At 42.3% G+C, this 13,601-nt stretch overlaps 1 pseudogene; it reads left to right on the top strand.

Annotated features, from left to right (window-relative positions):
- The first annotated feature begins 11,582 nt into the window (after nucleotides 1-11,582).
- Nucleotides 11,583-11,963, top strand: LOC149165217 (putative aminotransferase TAT2 pseudogene; annotated as a pseudogene).
- Nucleotides 11,964-13,601: the final 1,638 nt, after the last annotated feature.

The following is a 13,601-nucleotide window of genomic DNA, read 5'->3' as shown; positions in this document are numbered from 1 at the left end:
AAAAGAAGAATGAAAAATTAGAGCTTGTGCATACAGATGTATGGGGACCGGCTCAGGTATCATCTCTCGGTGGCTCTCGTTATTATGTTACATTTATTGATGATGCAAATAGAAAAACTTGGATTTATTGTGTTAAGAATAAATCTGATGTTTTTGATACTTTCAAGAAATGGAAAGCTTTGGTTGAGATTGAGACATGAAAGAAATTGAAGTGTCTTAAATTAGACAATGGAGGTGAATATTGCAGCAAAGAGTTTGATAGTGATCCGGATTTAAACAGGAACGCAACAAATTACAGAGATAACCATATACACAAAGATGCAGCGGAAATAATACTTCATTTCATTAATGGAAAATACTGAAATATGCTTACAAACAGAAATGGCAATAAACTAGCTAGGGCGATGGTAGCTTATCTCTGAGAAGAGATGTGATGGCTACATGCCTCTGAACTGTGTTACAATGAGGCTCGAAGGCCTATTTATTGTTGAGAAACAATGGACAACCCTTAACATTCCAAAACCTAACCCTAGGAGATGAAACGCCAAACTGTGGGCCCCGTTTGGGTAAATTGGTACATCAACTTCCCGGGGTCGTAACTTTGGCATACGATCTCTGTTTGACGCGTACAATAGCTCGTTAGAAAGATCTATCCGAGCACTACCACTTTGGGAAGGGCAACATAGGTCCATGGACCCATGTTGCCCCCAGATTTCCCAAAAAACGTCGTTTAGGGCCTCAAAACGGCTCCGGAAGTTCAGGACCCGAAAAACTGCTAAAAATAGTAAGTTGTGCTACAATTAAGGAAACTGAAAATGCTGAGAAAGACAATGGTGGGGGTCCAGGTGGACTTGGCAGGTGGCCTCCAATATCCACCTGGATCATTCCTCCCCCCTTAGGAAGCAATGGTCCCCATTGCGTTGAGCTCCTCCATGAGATGAGGAAACTTCTGCTGAACTTGTTCCCTGGTGAGCCACTTGCCCTGCTGAAGGAGTTGGCCCGCTTTGACAACTCGATACAGTTGGATATTCTGTTGGCGAGTGTTCTTGATCTGTGTGTCCATGATCCGATCAGTTGCAGCTTGTTCCATGCAATCTGGATTTAATTCTGTGGGTTTGAGCTGTTCTGCAATGTCGGATGTGTCTAACAATGGTGGAAAGTATGGCCGAAGGCGGTCCACATTAAATACTGGGTGCAGGCCAAGGAATGGGGGAATGCTGAGCTCAAATGCATTGTCTCCCATAGCCTTAGTAATGGTGTAAGGACCATATCGGAGTGGTCTCAATTTTCGATAGGCTCCAGTAAGGCGTTCCTTTTGCAAATGCAACCAGACTTTGTCGCCCACCTGAAACTTGTGTGGCACCCGATGTTGATCATGTCGCTGCTTGTACTTGGCATTTGATTTCTCAAGAATGTCATGGACCTGCTGGCGAATATGTTGGATGCGCTCAATGAAGCTGGTGGCCTTATCTGTTTCGGACTGGACATGAGCTGAATTCATGTGAGTAGCTGCAAGTGGCATGGCCACATCAATGGGGCATAGTGGCTGGAATCCCAAACCCACCTGAAAAGGGCTATGGCCAGTGGAGCTGTGAAGAGCTCGGTTGTAGCTGTGCTGAACGTAGGGGAGGCTCTCGTCCCATGTGCGTGGATGCTTTGAGTTATACATGCGCAGAATGTGCACAATCATCCTATTGACAACCTCTGTCTGGCCATCAGTTTGAGGATGGAAGGCTGTGGACTTCGTGAGTTTGGTGTCCAGCATTGACCAGAGACTGGACCAAAAGGTGCTGAGGAACCGACTGTCCCGATCTGAGATGATAGACTGTGGGATCCCAAAGTGCACCCACACTCGTTCAAAGAAGAGTTTAGCAGTGGCTTCTGCTGTGATATTCTTCTTGCAGGCCATCATAATGGCCATCTTTGAGAACCTGTCGACGACCACAAAGACACAGTCATTTCCATGCTTAGTGGAAGGAAGGCCTGACATGTAATCCATGGAGATGGATTCCCAAGGTCGACTAGGGGTAGGCAACGGGGTATAGAGGCCTTGCTTCTTAATGGTCGGTTTGGCAATGGCACATGCAGTACATGATCGGATGTACTTCCCAACATCCTGTCGAAGATTCGGCCAATAGAAATAGTTTTGCAGTACTGCCACTGTTTTCTCGACCCCGAAATGCCCAGCAGCCCGACTGTAGTGTGCTTCCCAAATCATCTTGGCACGCTCGCTTGAAGGAACACAGAGGTGACCGAGGTGGCATAATAGGGCATCCTGGAGGTGAAAATCTGCAACTTGCCGACCCTCCAAGAGTGTCTGGTATGTGTGGCCGAATTCTGGGTCGCTTTTGTAGAGAAGTGGCCAATCAGAAGTCTCGTGCCCGCAAGAGTTGAGCACGGTGGTTAGCGCCATGATCGGTGGTCGACTGAGGCAATCTGCAACATTATTGGTGCTGCCCTTTTTATACTTGATATTCAAGTGAAACTGTTGCAGGTATGTAGACCACTTCTGATGGCGATCATTCTGCAATTTCCCTTGGGTCTGTATGAACTGCAGAGGTCGGTGGTCTGTGTGGATGACCGTTTCCTTCCCCAAAATGTAATGCTTCCATTGTCGACAGGCCTGTACAATGGAATACATCTCTTTATCATAAGTGGGGTACTTCCGGACTGTGTCTGAAAGTGTTTCACTGTGATATGCCACTGGATGTCCATGTTGAGTAAGGACTGCCCCAATAGCATAGTCAGAGGCATCTGTCTCGACCTCAAATGGTTGTTGTAAATCTGGTAACGCGAGCACTGGTGCCGTGCAGAGGCGATCCTTCAACTCCCTGAATGACTTCTGTTGAGATTCAGACCAAAAGAATTTTGCTTTCGCCCCGCCCTTGGTGACTTGACTCAAGGGCCAAGAAATATGAGAAAATCCCAACACAAACCTGCGGTAGAAGTTGGCAAGACCTAGAAAGCTGCGGAGCTCTGTTAGAGTGGTTGGAGAGGGCCAATCCCGAATGACTTGGACCTTGGCTGGATCGACATGCACCCCCTGTTCATCAATGATGTATCCCAGATACTGAACCTCGGTCATGCCAAAAGTGCATTTCTCCAAATTGGCACATAGCTTGTGTTGCCGCAGTGTTTGGAGAACCTGTCGGATGTGGTGGAGGTGCTCTTCCCAACTCTGGCTGAAGATCAGAATGTCATCCAAGTATACTACTACAAAGGAGTTGGTGAATGGCCGCAAGATGTCATCCATTAGCCTCATAAAGGTTGCAGGAGCATTCGTCAATCCGAAAGGCATGACCAACCATTCGAAGAGGCCCTCCTTGGATTTGAAGGCAGTCTTCCACACATCTGAGGGTTCAATTGGTACCTGGTGATATCCTGACTTCAGATCGATCTTGCTGAAATATTTCGCCCCCTTTAGTTGGTCTAGGAGGTCATCAATCCGCGGGATCGGGTACCTATTACGGACAGTGATCTTGTTCAGTGCCCGATAGTCAATACAGAGTCTCCACGTCCCATCCTTCTTCTGTACCAACACTATCGGGCTCCCACAGGGCGAAGAACTCGGACGGATGTGACCTTTCTGCAGGAGCTCCTGAATCTGTCTCTTGATTTCATTGTTCTCCAGAACGGAGCGCCGATAAATTGGTCCATTGGGTAGCGGCGCACCTGGGGTCAGATCGATGGAGTGCTTGACTTGACAGTGCAGAGGAACCCCTGCCGGGGAGGTGAAAATGTCTTCGTACTCCTCCACAATCTTGTCCATCTGTAGCTGCCGTGCAGAGGAACCCCGTTTGGAGGCCGTGGCCACTGTCTTCTTCTTCCCTTGAGGGCGTATCATCAGGAAAACAAATTTCCTGGTTTTGGAAATGATCTTACTGCATTGTTTTGCAGTAATCAAAGAGATGGCGGCAGGTGGTGCTACCTCTGGTATCCTGAACAACTTATTTCCCAATGTAATAATAACAGCACGGGGCCTTGATTCATACACAGCATGTCGCTTCCACAAATATGGTTGTCCTAGTAATACATCACAAACTTCAAGGGGAGCAATGTCACACAATACCTCATCCGTGAAGGGCTTGATGTTGTATGGAAGGCGACACTGCTGGCTCACGCGAAGATCTCGCCCTTGGTGAAGCCACCCAATGGTGTATGGTTGTGGATGTGCTGTGGTCGGTAAGCCCAACCGCTTCACGACCTCTGCCGAAATGAGGTTCTTTTGACTCCCGCTATCAACAATGAACTGTATCGGGGAGCCCTTTACCCACATCTGGGAGTGGAAGAGACGCTCCTCCTCCTCTGGATCTTCGGGTTCATTTTTCTGGATCTTTGCGGTAGCAACAGTGGCGCTGGGATCCGCATCAATGATATGCTTCCCTTTTTCATACCCCTTATCGGGTTCTGACTCAGAGTCGGAACATGCATCTGATTCTGAAACCTTTAGCTCAGCCACCAGTGACTGCTTGGCCCGACACTCACTTGTGTTGTGAGTGGAGCTCTTATGGAACTCGCACCATTTTCCAGTGTCCTTTCTCGGCTTCGCGGCGTTGCTCTTTGCTTGCAGCTTCGGCTGGTTGTCTTGGGCTGTCCCGCCTTGGATTTGTCCTTTGTTCTGTGGTTTAGGGGCACCTTTCCCCTGCTTTGGATTCGCAGATCCAAAGTCTCGCTTCTTTTGTTTAAACTTCTGCTCGACCTTGACGGCATACCGGTATGCTGCGCCGAGCGAGGGGATGTTTAAGAACTGTATTTCTTCCTGGATGTACTTGTGCAGGCAGCCACGGTATTTGAGTATCAAATGTTGCTCTGAATCCTTGATACCCAACTTTGTGCGAAGGGTATGGAAAAGATTGGTGAACTCCGGCACGTCTTGGTCCCTTCCCTGCCGCAGCGTGGTCCACTTTATGTATTCATCCTCATAGCTTCCGACAGGGTAGTACTGCTCCTTGATGGCATCCCGGAACGAATCCCAGGTGGGTGCGGCTGAAAACAGTGAGCCAGTACTTTCATCCTTCTGCTCGCAGTAGGTTTCCCACCAGTCCTTGACGTGGGGGGCTGCTTTGAGAAGAGCAAAAACAATCTTTTCCCGACTCGAAAATTCATGAACAGAAAAATAACCCTCTAGCAGATTTAACCATTTATCTACGGCATCGGCGTCTATCTGACCCTCGAATATGGGGATTTCAAAATTAACTTGTACCTTAAAGGGTGTGGTGTTTCCAGAGGAGCTACTGGAAGCCGATGCGCCGCTTCTGGGTAGCCGCTGAAGGATCTGCGCAAAGCTGTCCATCATCGCGTTCCGTTGTCGCTCGAGCGCTTCTTCGAGCAAGATTTTGATGGGATCTCCTGCCCCCTCGTCTTTCTTCTCGTCTGCCATGGGAGGCCGTCGGGATTTGCGAGGCTGGTCTTGCAAAGGTTCAACCAGTTCAAGCCCTAACTCCTTATATCCCGACCTTGTTGGGGACATGCAAAGAAAAACAGAGAAAAAGCAGACCGCTCTGATACCACTGATCCGGATTTAAACAGGAACGCAACAAATTACAGAGATAACCATATACACAAAGATGCAGCGGAAATAATACTTCATTTCATTAATGGAAAATACTGAAATATGCTTACAAACAGAAATGGCAATAAACTAGCTAGGGCGATGGTAGCTTATCTCTGAGAAGAGATGTGATGGCTACATGCCTCTGAACTGTGTTACAATGAGGCTCGAAGGCCTATTTATTGTTGAGAAACAATGGACAACCCTTAACATTCCAAAACCTAACCCTAGGAGATGAAACGCCAAACTGTGGGCCCCGTTTGGGTAAATTGGTACATCAACTTCCCGGGGTCGTAACTTTGGCATACGATCTCTGTTTGACGCGTACAATAGCTCGTTAGAAAGATCTATCCGAGCACTACCACTTTGGGAAGGGCAACATCGGTCCATGGACCCATGTTGCCCCCAGATTTCCAAAAAACGTCGTTTAGGGCCTCAAAACGGCTCCGGAAGTTCAGGACCCGAAAAACTGCTAAAAATAGTAAGTTGTGCTACAATTAAGGAAACTGAAAATGCTGAGAAAGACAATGGTGGGGGTCCAGGTGGACTTGGCAGGTGGCCACCAATATCCACCTGGATCAGATAGGCACTGTTCAGAGCATAGAATTCGCAGAGAGAAGACAGTTCCAAGAACACCACAAGAAAATGGTGTGTCAGAAAGGATGAATAGAACAATCATCGAGCATGTTATCACTTAAGAATTCTAACGCCAAAATTTCTCATACTAGCTTGATGGTAAAGATTCGGTGCTAGTCCAAGTTTGAGTTTTTGTTTGCCTTAGAGTCTGAGTCTTAGGAGTCCGCTATGCATTTGCATTCACCACTGGTCACATAATTCACACAATTTCCATGTGTCAGCTCTGTTCAAAGGTTATTATGTGCTACAAAGCTCTTTAGGTGATTTCGTAGTGCATAAGTCAGTTTTAGGTGTTTTCGCAGCGCAACTGTCTGGGTGATTTCGTTCTGATCCATATAAAAAATCTCACTCAGCTGTCATATTTATCAGAATCCTCATCATTAGGTCATTAGCTGTCTTGGTATGCACAGGTTGCAAGTTTCAAAAAGAAGCAAAGAAAAGAAATACATTTATGAACTCCAAAGTTTTATTATGAAAAGGTAGTCAACTTCCAGGAGGTCTCTAAAGCAAATGAAAGCCTATTTTGGAAAACAGAAAGAGGTTTTTATTCCTAACAAACCGAAATAGAAAAACCTCCTTCAGTTTCCTCAAATCCATTACGATCTGAGAGAAATTAATGACCAAAGTTGCGCTACGAAACTGCTGTAGGTGCAGTTTTTCATCTCTTGTTTTACACCTGTTTTTCAAAGACACATTCTGGGCGGTAGGGAAGGTGTTTCAAAAAACCAAGATAGGTTTTTGTTCAGCATGGATTGGTTCACAAAAGTATCCTTCAGGTTTTCCAAATACATTTTTTCTGAGAAGTTATGGGCTCTGTCCCAAGCCCTATTTTTCAGCCAGAATAGAAACTTATATCTCATGTCATCTTCACTTATTGGAAATGCAAGAAAAAGGAAGCAAGGCATCATGATTCAGTTCCAGAAAGGGGTTGGGAAATCAATCTAGATCAACTTCATACAATTGCAGACAGTAACACAGTGGCAATGGTTGTTATCAATCCAAGCAACCCATGTGGCACCACTTTTACCCATGATCATTTGGCTAAGGTTGCAGAGACAACTAAAAGGTTAGGTTTGTTAATAATCTCAGATGAAGTATATGCTCATATTGTCTTTGCTAAGAAGCCATTCATTCCAATGGGATTATTTGCATCAACTATATTAGTAATTACTCTTGGGAGCATATCGAAGAAGTGGATGGTTCCTGGTTGGCAGATTGGTTGGTTTGTGACATGTGATCCAAATGGTATTCTGAGGAAATCTCAGATAACTGAAGGCATTATTGCAACCCATTTAATTGACTAGGCACTAGATAGGTTTGTTGCTGAAGCTGTCCAGAATCCTATGTGTAATCTCTCATTAATAGTTGGCACCACAAATGATTGGTGTTATGTGGAGGCATATGGAAAGAATGGGGTCCATATATATATATATTTAGTTTGAAAAGCTCCAAGGCATATGAGAATGACATTTCAAGATGAAGAAGCTCAAGACAGTCAAATTTGGCATGTAAGCTGTGTTTTTGAAATTACACAGCAGTTTCGCAGTGCGCTGCGAAACCCCTGTAGCAGCCTGTTTCAGCAGAAAAAACTTTGTTTTCGGCGTTTACTAGTAAATGTCCAAAAGGGGTTCTGAGTAGCTGAAAACTTAATTTTTAGAACTGAAAGAGGTTTTTATTCCTAACATACCAAACTACAAAAATGTCTTTCAGTTACTTCAAATTCGTTCTGAGGGGGGAGGAATTTATGGTTAAACTTGCGCTACGAAACTGCTGAAAGTCAAGCTTTGTCTACTCGTTTTAGCAGTCTTTTTCAAAATCAGTTTTTGGTTACAGGAAGACGTATTTTGGAAGTCTGAGGGAGGTTTCTCTTCATAAAATGTCCATCTATAATAACCTATCTCACTTTATTCATAACTGTTTTCAGTTGGGATATACTAAGCTTTCATTGAGACCCTAATTTCAGAAAACGGATTTTTCTTGTTTGCCACGTGTTTTTCAAGGACAGTTTCGGGACAGCTGGAGAAATGTTTTCAAAAAACAGGAGAGGTTTTTGTTCTGGACAACATGTTCTACAAAAACCTCCTTCAGTTTCGTAAAATGTGTCATGGATGAAGAGATAAAGGCTCTGTAATTTTCAAGGATCTAAACCTAAAAACAGGGAAACATGTTCCCTAATTTCTAGGGTTTGTCATCAGCAGTTGGGTGACCACGTGGGAGGCTTCATCAAATTCGACTCCTTGAGGTTGCAAGTTGTCAAATAATGCTTTAAATGCTTAGATAAGGTTGTTGAATCATGATAAGGAGTTACACTCCTAGTTGTATTAGGTCTGTAGGACTGCTAGTTAGGTGTCATTTGCATTTAATGGTTAGTTTTGAGTATCAATAGGTGTCATAGTAGGATGAATTCGAATTTCCCTCATGCTGGAGGAGGAATCTAAGTTGTGTAAAGAGCTCTATATATAGCAGAAGAGATGATGTACAAAGGGTTGGAAATTTTTATGGAAAACTTGTATTTGGCATATGTATGACTCATTTTCAATAATACATGCTTGACTTTGCTTCTCAGGATTCATGAAGGGTTTTTCATGTTCAGAATATGTGATGTTGTCCTTTTTCTTAATTCTTACAGTGGTATGGACGTATAATCACTCAGAATTCACTGAATGTGCTCTGACTTCCTGTATACATGCATAAACTGTGTGTCCCATATGAGTTTATGTTCTGAATATTTAAACGCTAAATGCCCTGACTTCCATGTAAGGTTGAGTTCATTGTTTATTGAGGTGTTGTGGACTCCATAAGCCCAATGGATAGTTTTGTTTAATGTGTTTCCACCATTCATATTTTTCATACTTGTTTCATAGAGTTAGCCATCTAATCCTTATCAAGATCATTAACCTTCGAGAGAGCACTCTCAGGTTGAGGAGGCTAAGCCTCAGCCAAAAGTTGGTTTGAAATAGTTACTTGAAGTCTTCCTGGTCTGCAGCCTTCCAGGGCCTGATTTTGAGATAACATTTTGGTGCGTCTGCCGGGAGTCTGAAGATTATTCATTCCCGAAATCAAGAGACTAAACTTCTGAAGGTAGCAGGAGCTCAGACATCACTTCGAGGCTACAAATCTACCTTGGTGACTCCACACATCAAATAAAAAATTAGAAGGTGACTCCACTGCTAGAAGATCAGTAGCTTGATGAAGTTTCAAAATGAGTTCCACTGCAAGAATGAATGCCAGGTATACTCCTATGAATCGGTCTCATATCCCTGGTTTTCCAAATCCTATGCCAAAGGTTGATTGGTTAGAGGATCTTCCAATATTCAAAGATGAAAAGAAAGATGATGCTGCTCTTCATTTGGTTAGGTTTCATATGCATGTACGCAGTCTTAAGGTTCATTTCCCTGAAGATTTTCTCATGAAGATGTTTACGACCACTTTAGAAGGAAAAGCATGGTCTTGGTATAAAAATTTGGAAAATGGTTCAATATATTCACTTGCTAGTTTTCATGATGAATTCTATGAGATGTATAAAGAATGTTATCCTTCCTTATTGCTGCTCAAAGATTGCTGTAGACATTCTTTAAGTCTTATTCAATACTTGGAGGATTGTTATGATGATGATGAATTTATGGATGAAGAAATTTTAGAGGCTCTTCATAACAATGCATTTCAGCACCAAGAAGAAAGTATAACATCTCATGAAACGCAACATGAAGAGTAGAAGGGGTTTACTTGTGAAAACCATGTTTCATCCTTTGATATGAATGAAGAGATGCAACAGTATTCTCAGTCTTCGAATCATAATGAAGATAAAAATGATTGCAAACAACAAGAAGAAGTACTGGAAGATAGCTTTTACGACCCTCAGGCAGAGGAAAAGGTTGGTTTTTTATGTCAAACTTCTCAGCAGCTTACAGCAATAAATGATCATAAGAAAGAGAAAAATTACATTGTTTGTAGGCAACATTCAGAAAAGCAGTTCGATAGCATATCGAAAGAATCTTGTGTGGTTGAGAATGAGTTGTCTAAAGATGTAGAATGTTATGATAATCATCAACATAACCATGTATTCTTTGACCCTATAAGTGAATATATGGACAAGCTTTGCACACCAGTATTTCATTTTCATTTGCATTATGAAGATCAGGTACATTATAAGTTGATTTGGTCATCTCACTACCATGGTTATTTTGAGGTTGAATGCAGTCAAGAGCCTCCAATATCAGAGAAGACAATTGATTGGCTTTATTGGAAATATCATGTTGCTTGAGCTACAAGTGGAGCTTGCAGCTGGTAGGGTAGGTAGGTAGGAAAGTGCAAATAAGCTCAAGGTTGACTGAGCATTTTTTCAGTAGTGGTAGATTTCTTTTTCCCACAGTGATCATCAAGTTTAAGCCCGAGGTGAAGGCCCAAGAAACTTAAAGGAGATGCTTGTCAAGCAAATTTCTGTTTGTCATAAATGGATAAGGCACTGGACATACGAGTTCTTAGTGTACTACAGGAGCACACTATCCCAAGTGGAGCCACTGTTATCACTTAAGAATTCTAACGCCAAAATTTCTCATACTAGCTTGATGGTAAAGATTCGGTGCTAGTCCAAGTTTGAGTTTTTGTTTGCCTTAGAGTCTGAGCCTTAGGAGTCCACTATGCATTCTCATTCACCACTGGTCACATAATTCACACAATTTCCATGTGTTAGCTCTGTTCAAAGGTTATTATGTGCTACAAAGCTCTTTAGGTGATTTCGTAGTGCATAAGTCAGTTTTAGGTGTTTTCGCAGCGCAACTGTCTAGGTGATTTCGTGCTGATCCATATAAAAAATCTCACTCAGCTGTCATATTTATGAGAATCCTCATCATTAGGTCATTAGCTATCTTGGTATGCACAGGTTGCAAGTTTTAAAAAGAAGCAAAGAAAAGAAATACATTTATGAACTCCAAAGTTTTATTATGAAAAGGTAGTCAACTTCCAGGAGGTCTCTAAAGCAAATGAAAGCCTATTTTTGGAAATGGAAAGAGGTTTTTATTCCTAACAGACTGAGCTAGAAACACCTCCTTCAGTTTCCTCAAATCCATTACGATATGAGAGAAATTAATGACCAAAGTTGCGCTACGAAATTGTTGTAGGTGCAGTTTCTCATCTCCTGTTTTACACCTGTTTTTCAAAGACACATTCTGGGCGGTAGGGAAGGTGTTTCAAAAAACCAAGATAGGTTTTTTTTCAGCATGGATTGGTTCACCAAAGCCCCCTTCAGTTTTTCCAAATACGTTTTTTGTGAGGCGTTATGAGCTCTGTCCCAAGCCCTATTTTTCAGCCAGAATAGAAGCTTATATCTCATGTCATCTTCACTTATTGGCAATGCAAGAAAAAGGAAGGAAGGCATCATGATTCAGTTCCAGAAATGGGTTGGGAAATCAATCTAGATCAACTTCATACAATTCCAGACAACAACACAGTGGCAATGGTTGTTATCAATCCAAGCAACCCATGTGGCACCACTTTTACCCATCATCATTTGGCTAAGGTTGCAGAGACAGCTGAAAGGTTAGGTTTGTTAATAATCTCAGATGAAGTATATGCTCATATTGTCTTTGGTAAGAATCCATTCATTCCAATGGGATTCTTTGCATCAACTATATCAGTAATTACTCTTGGGAGCATATCGAAGAAGTGGATGGTTCCTGGTTGGCAGATTGGTTGGTTTGTGACATGTGATCTAGATGGTATTCTGAGGAAATCTCAGATAACTGAAGGCATTATTGCAACCCATTTAATTGACTAGGCACTAGATAGGTTTGTTGCTGCAGCTGTCCAGAATCCTATGTGTAATCTCTCATTAATGGTTGGCACAACAAATGATTGGTGTTATGTGGAGGCATATGGAAAGAATGGGGTCCATATATATATTCAGTTTGAAAAGCTCCAAGGCACATGAGAAGGACATTTCAAGATGAAGAAGCTCAAGACAGTCAAATTTGGCATGTAAGCTATGTTTTTGAAATTACACAGCAGTTTCGCAGCGCGCTGCGAAGCCCCTGTAGCAGCCTGTTTCAGCAGAAAAAGCTCTGTTTTTTGCGTTTACTAGTAAATGTCCAGAAGGGGTTCTGAGCAGCTGAAAACTTAATTTTGAAAACTGAAAGAGGCTTTTATTCCTAACATACCAAACTACAAAAAATTCTTTCAGTTTCTTCAAATTCATTCTGAGGTGGGAGGAATTTATGGTTAAACTTGCGCTACGAAACTGCTGAAAGTCAAGCTTTGTCTACTAGTTTTAGCAGTCTTTTTCAAAATCAGTTTTTAGGACTGCTAGTTAGGTCTCATTTGCATTTAATAGTTAGTTTTAAGTATCAATAGGTGTCACAGTAGGATGAATTCGAATTTCCCTCATGCTGGAGGAGGAATCTAAGTTGTGTAAAGAGCTCTATATATAGCAGAAGAGCTGATGTACAAAGGGTTGGAAATTTTTATGGAAAACTTGTATTTGGCATATGTATGACTCATTTTCAATAATACATGCTTGACTTTGCTTCTCAGGATTCATGAAGGGTTTTTCATGTTCAGAATATGTGATGTTGTCCTTTTTCTTAATTCTTACAGTGGTATGGATGTATAATCACTCAAAATTCATTGAATGTGCTCTAACTTCCTGTATACATGCATAAACTGTGTGTCCCATATGAGTTTATGTTCTGAATATTTAAACGCTGAATGCCCTGACTTCCATGTAAGGTTGAGTTCATTGTTTATTTAGGTGTTGTGGACTCCATAAGCCCAATGGATAGTTTTGTTTAATGTGTTTCCACCATTCATATTTTTCATACTTGTTTCATAGAGTTAGCCATCTAATCTTTATCAAGATCATTAACCTTTGAGAGAGCCCTCTCAGGTTGAGGAGGCTAAGCCTCAGCCAAAAGTTGGTTTGAAATAGTTACTTGAAGTCTTCCTGGTCTGCAGCCTTCCAGGGCCTGATTTTGAGATAACAAAGCATGCAAGGTGCATGAGATTGCATGCAGGATTGCCTTTACAGTTTTGGGCAGACGTTGTAGATACTGTTGTTTATCTAATAAACAGAGGGCCTTCAAGTTCCTTGGACGGTGGTGTTCCAGAGGAAGCATGGACAGGTAAAAAGGTAAACTACTCTATTTTAAAGCCTTTTGGTTGTGAGGCCTTTGTCCATATTGATAAAGAAAATAGAACAAAGCTTGAGGCAAAGTCAAAGAAATGTACCTTTATTGGATATGGTGTTAATGATTTTGGTTATTGATTATATGATTATGAAAATCACAAAATCATTAGGAGCAGAGATGTAATATTCAATGAAAAGGTCTTGTATAAGAATCAGTTGCAGGAAAAGAAACAGGAAAAGGAAAACAAGGAATACGTAGTTCTTGATGAAATCACTGAAAAAGGAAAGGTGCCT

The sequence above is a fragment of the Pinus tabuliformis genome, chromosome 5_1 (assembly GCF_031772625.1).
Source record: "Pinus tabuliformis cultivar Carrire ecotype Pingquan chromosome 5_1, CPIR1, whole genome shotgun sequence".
NCBI lineage: Eukaryota > Viridiplantae > Streptophyta > Pinopsida > Pinales > Pinaceae > Pinus > Pinus tabuliformis.
Note: the sequence above shows the minus strand (reverse complement) of the source record. Positions and strands in the feature narration are given on the sequence as shown.